This window comes from Mirounga angustirostris, unplaced genomic scaffold (assembly GCF_029215605.1).
Source record: "Mirounga angustirostris isolate CCGP_5_RB_7025 unplaced genomic scaffold, mMirAng1.0.hap1 SCAF_10, whole genome shotgun sequence".
Classification (NCBI taxonomy): Eukaryota; Metazoa; Chordata; class Mammalia; order Carnivora; family Phocidae; genus Mirounga; species Mirounga angustirostris.
The window spans coordinates 24,124,911-24,134,656 of NW_026991718.1; the positions used below are offsets into that span (position 1 = coordinate 24,124,911).

Genomic DNA, 9,746 nt, shown 5'->3' on the forward strand with positions numbered 1-9,746 from the left:
CTGGGCCCCCTCCTGCTTCTTCTCCTGCCTTTCCTGGGTGTTGGTCCCAAGCCCTGTCTCCACATCTGCCCCTGAAGAACCCATCTGGCAACAGCATCCAGGCACCCAGGGCACCCAGAATGGCCAGGCGCCTGACCTTCGGAACAGAAGCCTTGGCCACCACGGACCGAAGAGTGAGAGAAACAACCGGTGTGGTCGCTAGGACAGCATGTGTAGCCATAGCTACAACTCGGGCCGTCTTCCCGTGGGAAACCCGCCCCCTAAAAGGCAGGACCCGCTTCCCCCCAGAACAGCCCCTTCTGCACTTTGCAAGTGTGCCAGCTTTGCAGTCCCTCAGGCTCAAGAAATGCAAGGCTTCTCCAGTTCCCTTTCTCTTCCGCTCCCACATCCAAGCAAGGACTGAGTTCTGCAGGCTCGACCTCTGCACCGCCTCCCACTGTCCCCTGCCCCTCCCCTGAGCGCCGCCTCCCGCTCGGGCCAGGGAAGCAGCCCCCTGCAGACCTCCCTCTGCAGTGCACGCCTCCTTTCCGACTGTCAGATGGCTATTCCCGATGCTGGCTCCTTTCCCTGTGATGCGCGCCTCTGCTCCCCGTCATTGCTCTGTAGGAGGAAGATGCTGGAATCACACCAGTCCCTCACACCTGTTTCCCCTGAAGTCACTGGGAGGAGTTCCTTGCTGCTTGTGACAAATACCCAAACACAAACAAAGGTGGCAAAACAATGTGAACTGGATGAGAAGTTTCTGTTTCTACATGGGTTCAGGTCAGCGTTATTTCCTTACCTTGGACCCAGAAGACAGAGCCCTCGTTCAGCGGCTGAGATGCATGGGTGCTTGTGCGGACCCATAGAGCCCCAAGGACAGAAGAGCTGGGTGATTTGCTGGCACTCGGTACCAGGGCATTGAGAAATACTCTGTAATACAAATAGCTTTAAAATGCCCACGTCCCCGCGTGTGGATGGGCAGGCTGTGCATGTGGGAGACCGTATCCGTGCCTGCGAAGTCAGGTATAACCTCCCTGGGCTGCCACGGGAAAGCGTGGCTCACACACCTGTGTGCTTCTAGCGAGGGTGTCGGCAGGTGCGAGAGCCAGTGCAAATACTCCAAGAAAGCGCTGGAAAGAGGGAGAGACAGGATATCAACTATTAGATTTGGCATCCTTCTCTTCTTTTTTTTTTTTTTTTTTAAAGATTTTATTTATTTATTTGAGAGAGAATGAGAGACAGAGAGCATGAGAGGGAAGAGGGTCAGACGGAGAAGCAGACCCCCCGCTGAGCAGGGAGCCCGATGCGGGACTCGATCCCGGGACTCCGGGATCATGACCTGAGCCGAAGGCAGTCGCTCAACCAACTGAGCCACCCAGGCGCCCGGCATCCTTCTCTTCTAAGAGAACTGGCTTGGCCTTGCTTTCTCAGAAACCCAAGAGAAGGGGTGCCCTGGGTGGCTCAGTCGTTAAGCGTCTGCCTTCGGCTCAGGTCATGATCCCAGGGTCCTGGGATCGAGCCCCGCATCGGGCTCCCCGATCAGCGGGAAGCCTGCTTCTCCCACTCCCACGCCCCCTGCTTGTGTTCCCTCTCTCGCTGTGTCTCTCTCTGTCAAATAAATAAATAAAATCTTAAAAAAAAAAAAAAAGAAACCCAAGAGAAGGTTGCTGCCCTTGCTATGTTTTCCTGTTAACAAACAACAAAACGAAGTAATCAACCGGAGTTTCACTTTCCCTTCTTTTTACTAGTCATTTTCAAGCAGATCCAATGGAGGATGATTTAATACCTCACTTTTCTCAGCCAAGGCAGCTGAATGCTTGCCATTCTTGCATCCTTCCTGTGCAGTGAGCTGAGGCCGGGGAACATCAGGCCCATTTTACAGATGAGTAGAGTGAGGCCAAGTAAAGAGACCTGTTCATTCTCTTGTTAAGAATCTCAGGCAACATCATAATCTGGAGTGTAATTCATTAGTCTTTATATTTTCTTCTTTTTGACCATCTGAGCCACCCAGTTGCCCCTTGTATTTTCTTCTTTTTAAATTGAGAAATTTGTAAGCATTGTGGAAGATTACGTCCTGCAGAGGGAGGCGATAAAATGAGAATGGCCCTGGGGAGTGGGTGTGCAGGGGACCCTGTCTGGGGTGGGAGCTCTCATTGGCGCACTCTCCGAGCACTCCGAAATTCAAAAGAGCAGGTGGTTATAGAGCAAGGAACAGCCCCCAAGCTCCAGAAAGACTCAAGCGCACATAATGCTAGCTTTTTTCATTAGTAACATCAGGGGCACTAAAGCATAAAGCTAGACAGCAGCCTCAGGAGAATCTCCTTCCACCTTGCTGGTTTTTGTTTCCTAAGAGGACGCCTGGATGAAAAGGTAGGAGATGTAGACAGGGGCCCACTCAGAGGGCAGGTGGGGAGTGCAGGGCAAGGTTCTGCGGTGCTGCAGGCTTCAGAAGCACCCAGCTGCCCTGCTGCCCCAGTAGCGGACGGTGCTCCTGCCTGAAGCCATACTCTACCACTCCGTGGGCTCACTGGGCTTAGAAGCCCTCCATGGGAGCCTCGGCTGCCCTGAGGGCCTCATTAAGCACGTGGAAAGGCATATGGCCTTTCTCACTATCATGGCTTGTCATCGGCTTGGCTCAGGCTGGTGCAGGACCTCTCTCCTGGGGCACACCTGGGCTCCCGGGCCTGGCCTGGGCCTGGGCAGTTGCACCGGGTGCCTGGGGCCCACTCAGAGGAGTCCCCTTCAGTCCAAAGCTCTGTACCTTCTTAGTGAAAAGGGTCTGCCAAGACCCTTCCCCCCACTCCCATTGACCAGTGGACTTAATCCACTCGAGTGCTGTTGCCAGATTACAGCTGGGGGCCAGGATTCCAATCAGATCCCTCCAGAAGGCAAGCCCACTGGTCGCAGCCACCCCCACCCTTCTGAGGGGTTCACTTCTTGCTCTGTCTTACCATGGCATGGTTTCCCCTCAGACTTCTGCCACCAACCATCATCAGCCTCTGTGACCACAGAGCTCTCTCTTCTCACCCACTTACCCTGCCTGAAATGCCTACTGTTGGATGGAGACCACGGATGCACCACGAGCATGTCTTTCTCACCATAGTGTGAATTTCTGCATCAAATCAAGTGTGCTTGCCTGGCAGCTGCCTGGGATTAGGAAGCTGAAGGATGGACACTTGCAGGGAAAAGAAAAGCGTGGTTTTGGAGCTTGCAAGGCTGTGATGAAGGGAGCATGGGTTTCTTGAGATCAGTGGGCAGGTCAGAGAGAGGTGTGAAATGAGAGAGAGTGGAAAGGGGAAGTCTCAGAAGACACAGTTCACATCAGCTCAATTTGACCTACTTAACACTTCTGCTAGGGTGCCACCTAACTGGAAAAGAAATGCTGATATTCACTCAAATGATGTAGAAGTGAGGGAAACTGGATGGGTTTGGCCGACAGAAGTGACTGCCTTTTTCTTCCTGCTAGAAATTCTGTGCACAATCCGTTCTGTGGAGTACAAGGACCTTTACTAACAAATAGGCATTCCATCCAGCTTGCAAACTTGGAGTTGTGGGGGGCTCCAGTGCTCCCTCCCAAGATCAAGATTCTTCTGCTCACTCCTCGTTTCCAGCACACCTCTGGCACTTTCTCACCCCTGAGCCTTTACTTTTGCTGTTCTTGTAGTAAGGATTGCCCTTCTCTGGCTTCTACCCATCCTTCGAGGCCAGCTTAATGGCATCCTTTCTTTTTAGCTTTTCTTGATACCATTCATTCATTCATTCATTCCTTCAACAAATGTTTTTTGAGTGCCTACTATGTGCAAGGCACTCTTCCAGGTGATGAAGTCCAGCAGTAAACAAAATAGACTCAGTCCTTACCCTTATGGAGCTTATATTCTGGTAGTCAGCACCCCTCTCCCCAAGACAAGAGTAATCACACCACCCACCATGGTCACATGTCTTTACTGCAGTGGTCATCATATGGTCTTAGAAGGGACTGGTGTCTGGTCCTCCCAATCTCCTTAGTGAAGGACCCCATGCCAAGCCCCAGAGGCAGCCCTTGATTTCTTTTTTTTTTTTTTTAAGATTTTATTTATTTATTTGAGAGAGAGAGAATGAGAGAGAGCACAAGATGGGGGAGGGTCAGAGGGAGAAGCAGACTCCCTGCTGAGCAGGGAGCCCGATGCGGGACTCCATCCAAGGACTCCAGGATCATGACCTGAGCTGAAGGCAGTTGCTTAACCAACTGAGCCACCCAGGCGCCCCAGCCCTTGATTTCTTTATACAAGGAACTCAGGAGAGCAAATCTGGTAGGAAAGGCAGAGGCAAGGGGTCTTTTTTCTTTTCTTTTTCTTTCTTTCTTTTTTTTTTTTTTACATATTTTAGTTATTTACTTGTCAGAGAGCACAAGCCGGGGGAGTGGCAGGCAGAGGGAGAAGCAGGCTCCCCGCGGAGCAAGGAGCCAGATGTGGGGCTCTGTCCCAGGACCCCGGGATCATGACCTGAGCCGAAGGCAGATGCTTAACCGACTGAGCCACCCAGGAGTCCCAGAGGCGAGGGGTCTTATATGCAAACTCATATGCAAAACTTGTATGCATAGCATGTGTGCTATTTTTACTCAGCCTTAGGATTGTGTAAGGGATCACTAAAGCAATTTAGGGAATTTATCCTGAAGCTGTGTTGGCCCGGTAGACACACTGTCATCTCTTGGAGTATGTTTATTTGGGATGGCTTTGGGGGTGATGGATTTAGGAGAGCTAAGGTTCCCCTCAAGTGATTCCTTGGAGCTCACAGTCAGTGCCCAGGCCCTGGTGGAATTGTTGCTGAAAGGGCAGCAAAGTGTAATAAGGACCCAGCCATCTGATCCCAAGGCTGGGCACCATGTGGGTGTGAAGCACACTTGGGACTCCAGCGAGCTGGTGTGAGCTCGGATTACAGTTGGCAGAGGCGTCTGAAGGAGCTGCTCCCTGGTGCATAATTCACTGCTCACTCCTCCTCCAAGGAGCCCTGGGGATGAAGCCAGGAGGGACGCAGCTGCCCCTGGAGGAAGCAGGGCGACATCCTGTATACTTGAAAAGAAAACTGAAAGTGCCTTTCTTCACAAGAAACTATTGTGTTTTCCTCTTTTTTCATAACCCACAGGTATGACAGAGTTCCTCTGGTCCAGAGCTGTGGGTGAAAAAGGGGAGTGGGGGGAGGAGGAGCCGAGAGGTATGAAGGGAATTTGGATTGTTCCATGGTGCGTGTTCTTTGTCTAATTCAGGGAAGGTGTCAGCCTGCTGGAGCCCACCCCGAGGAGCCCCGTGCTATATGATACGAGTCCTGGTGATAGGAACCTCTCTTCTGGCTGTGAAAGCGCATTCCTGTGTAGATGTGGAAAGAGAGAAAGCATGCTGGAGGCGAGCTAGGATAGGAATGTGAGTATTTCCTTAATTGGACATGAAAGCCTTGAACTGGTTCCAGTTTTGGTGTTTTCTTTCAAGAGCCTGGACCCTAAGGATTCCATAGAGTTTTCGTTCTCTAAAAATCCCTTTGGTTCAAAGGCCCCTTGGTAGAAATAAAGAAAAAGCCAGGGCTGAATCTCTTTGATATTTGGGAAAGCAAGGATTTGTGGGCTGCCAGGTCCCAGACTTCTTTTGGGGGGTGAGTGGGTTCTGGGTGGAAAAAAGGAGGCCCCTCCTAAGATGGCGCAGGGCAAGAGTACCCACAGGCTTTATGTTGGGCCTCAGAGCCTGGATGATAGGATGCAAAGCACTTTCCCCTCGAGCATTTATAGAAGCAATTTCTCTTAGCCTTATTAGAGTTCTGAGAGCTCAAAAGATTCCTATTGCCCGCTTTACTGCTTTAGGAGTCTGGGACACAGAGAAGCCCTGCAACGTGCCTGAGAACTTACAGCAAAGTAAGTCAAAGGCTAGAGGATTTTGTCTGGTGGGTTTGGTGGTTTCGTGTGAGGACTAGTTCCCTGATGGCTGATGTGGGAAAGCATGCCCACACTCAGGTCGGGCGTTCATCATGTGTCCAGAACCCGGCTGGACACTTGCTGAGAGGCACCAAAGACTGGAGGAACTCGTAGGGGGTGAGGGGAGATGTGGGGACACTGGGACCATAGCAGCACCCGCTGGGCAGAGCTTCACTACTTGCCTCTCATGACTGCTCCCCCTCTCCCCACAGTGCTGGAAACTTCAGTCAAGGGACTCCAGGGGAAAATGGGGCAGTCCTTGCCTGAAATGAGTGGAAAACCAAAGCAGATGCAAGCAACTCTGCTGAACCCCATCTTTTCCCCCAAAACACCTTAAAAACAAGCCCTGCGTCTGCTCAGTGCTTTCCAGCTTACCAAGTGTTTTCATAACACTATCTCATTTCATCCTCACATCAACCCACACACATTCTTGCCTTTCAGATTTTTTATGTACTCAAATGAGTTTCACTGAAAAAATTGGCTAGAAACTCCGCTTCTTCTACTCAGTTTTTTTTTTTTTTTAAACCCCAAGCCTTTGACTGATATCTTTAAGAAGCTCCCAGATTCCCAGGATGGGAAATTTATTTATTCTGCCAGCCCTACCCCACTGGATGGACTCTAGTAGTCCTGATCTTTGCTATTGGAACTAACATTTTTAAAAAAGATTTATTTATTTGAGAGAGAGAGAGAGTGAGCAGGGAGAGGGGAGGAGGGAGAGGGAGAGAAGCAGACTCCTTGCTGAGCATGGAGCCCAGTGATGATGATTATGATGATGATGACAACACGGGGGTGGGGCTGGGGTGGAATGGGGGTGGGGCTCAATCTCACAACCCTGAGATCATGACCTGAGCCCAATCAAGAGTTGGGTGCTTAACCGACTGAGCCACCCAGGCGCTCCCGGAACTAACATTTTATATTCAGTTGTAGCTTATCTGTTAAAACAAATAAAGCTACAAGGGCCAGGATAAGTGTAGTATCGTGGGGAAAACATAGACTTTAGAACCAACAAGGCCCAGAGTCAAATTCTGGTTCAGCCATTCGAGAACTGTGTGGCCATGGCCCAGTTATTTGACCTCTCTGAGCCTCTCTTTCTCCATCTGACAAATGGGATAATAGTGCCTATGTCTTAAAGTCGTCGTGAGGCGTAAACATGCTAGCAGACACAAGTGAACCTTAGCCAACATCTACTTTGTGAAGTCCCTTAGAGCTGAACAAAGCACGAGCTTCACCACTACAAGGCAGATTAAAAGCAATACTGTCTTTTTGCAAAGCAGGAGGGAGATCAAGCATGGAAATACATTGCTAAAGGAATTTAGATGGAGACTTTTTTACTCAATGAGTAATTAGCTACATGGCCTGCATACCTGCACATTGATGCCATGGGTAAGTCAGTACCTTTATTCTTTTTTTAATTCTTATTTTAGGTGCGAGAGAAAAGGAGCTGGGAAACTGGATTTAGGCAATGTTGGAAAGCAAGGCAGTTCTGATTACACTTGGATTTTCACTGAAGCAGAATTGCAATTCGACTCTTGAGTCCCTGAAGACAAATGTGGCAGAGGGAGGGAGTGCAGAGGGCTGTTTAGTTCACTGAGCGGCACATAGGAGATGCTCAGGAAATGCCAGTGGTGGGCTGACGGGGTTGGGAGAGTCCAGATCGTGTGTTTGACTTCTGCTACTGACTTCTTGGCAGAGATGTAGCGTTGTAGTGGAAAGAACATTTGACCAGTGGTCTGAAGGCCTGCGTTCAGGTTCCATCTACACCATTTAATAGCCTTGGACGTGCCATTTAATCTCTTAGGTGTCTTCTCACCTGTAAAATGAGGAGACTGGACTCGGTGATTTGGAAGTTCTCTTTCAGCCCGAAGATTCTGGGCCTCCATGTTAACTTCCTTCACTGGTGTTTCTGTTTCTTTATTTGAAGGCAGTAGGGATAGAAACCTATCTCATAAGATATTGGGAAGCCGTGGTCAGTCTGCATGTTCAGATACCCTGTGTCTTTACAGATATGATCAGAGCAATGTAGCAGAGTTGCTGTGTGATCTTCGGCAAGTGCCCTAATTTCAGACTCGGTTTGCACGCTCTAGGCTAGGGACTGTATATTGTGCTATGGTAATCTTATTACATTCTTTTGAAAGCCGAGATCATGAAAATGCTTTAAAAAATGGCAAGGCACTACATAAAGTATTATGACTGAGAAATGACGTAGTTGTTATAGTGACACCAAAGTTTAGCCCCATGCCTCCCATATTTTCATATGAATGAATGTGTCACCATGGTTTCAGAGGGGAAACAGTGTAGATTTGGGGTTCTAACCCAAGGCTTGCTTTCCACTCCAACTTACTGACAAGAGGTAACTTTCACTTCAAATGGGCATTAATATAAAGTTTCCTCAAGAACAGGCATCAGGGAGTTACCTCAAGGTTCTCCAATGTGGGGGATTTTTCAGAAGGCCGGACATCTGCTGGTGGAGACCTTCCATCCCACCCTCTTCAAAATGAGGCCATTTTGATACTTGAAGGGTCTGTGTATTGCAGGGGGTAGGGGGTAGCTTTCGGAATCTAGAAAGTTTCACCAGCGATAATCACAAATATGTAATGCTGGGCTGCTGGTATGTAAAAATGGTGAGTCAGTCTTTCATCCCAGGCCTTGCCAGGGATTGCTACTGGGGAGAAATGGCAGAGGACACGAGTCCTGCTCTCCCAGGGCCGACCTCAGTCACAAGGTGGAAATAAGCTCTCCAAACACTGGCTTCTCCTTTGACTATGTAGATGACAACATGTCCCACCCAGCCTTTGAGAAGTTTCTCCGCCCTATGCAAAAGGCACAAACAGCCCCCTCTGTTAGTGGTAATCCCATACTGGAGAATCTCCCCTTAGCACCTGTCCATAGAAGCATCGACCTCCATCAGTACACTGTCTCCAGAGAAGGAGCATGGAGGTGGTTCTTGGCAGCATGAATCCATTTCTGATTTATCTTATGGGGTGGGGTGGGGGTGAGTAGAAGCTCCTGAATTTCTCAGGTTGGAAGGAACAACTGGGAGGGGGGGAGGCAGGGAGTGAGGGGTTGTCTTGAAGCTGTGTTTTCATAGGAAGTACACTATTACTCAGGTTGTATATATGAATGACCCAAAATAGCAAAGTTGTTTTTATTTAATTCCCATGGTTATTTTTATTTGGGTTAGCTTGGGAGGGCTGATGAAAATTATGAGGGCCTCCTCATGGTCCTGCCACTGTTAAGCCCTCACCATTAATCCTATTATCTTTCACCTGCGATAAGCTTATGTATTTCCGCTTTTAAGTGTATATATGGATTCAATACATTCACTACCGTTGAAAGAGCTGACTTCAAAGTACATTTAATTTTGCCAAGTTTTTGAAAGCTCCCCCTTCCTCTTCTGCACACACACACTTCCTCAATCCCCAGTACACATATAGATCAGGGTTATAAAGCCATTTTACGGGAGTTTGTGGAGCAGAGGTGTGAAGCAACGCGCTCCAGCCACAGAGGGGCAGACTCCCACCCTGGCTCTGGGGGCTGAGAAGCCTGACCACCTGGACAGACCCCTGGAGTTGTAATTCCTGGGCAGTGTGGGAGGGGTTTGGCCGAAGCTCTTTGTTTCTTCTCCTTGCAGCAGATCCGGAGCCAAGGCTAGTGGGGTGTGCTTGTGCGGTGCCCACCCGCACCCCCTGCCCCGCGCCGCCGTTGTGTAGGTGTCCAATGGAAAAACCCTACAATGACACCACATCCTTTCTCACACAAATAAAATCCTCCACGGATCTGCGGGCTGCACACCAGCCCCTTGCAAGCTAACGCGAACCCCCACGGG

The 9,746-nt window shown here is 49.6% G+C and overlaps 1 long non-coding RNA gene across 5 annotated transcripts in view; it reads left to right on the forward strand.

The window, feature by feature from the left end:
* The window catches only part of LOC123850948 (uncharacterized), a 65,791-nt gene extending 56,873 nt beyond the window's left edge, over positions 1 to 8,918 (forward strand). For 4 of the 5 annotated variants that reach the window (XR_010405492.1, XR_010405495.1, XR_010405496.1 and 1 more), the window contains 2 exons: positions 5,225 to 5,378; positions 7,195 to 8,918. This is a non-coding gene — a long non-coding RNA (uncharacterized LOC123850948). Of the gene's footprint in view, positions 1 to 5,224; positions 5,379 to 5,809; positions 5,861 to 7,194 lie in introns of all 5 variants that reach the window. The other variant, XR_010405493.1, reaches the window with a different exon arrangement.
* The last annotated feature ends 828 nt before the right edge of the window (positions 8,919 to 9,746 follow it).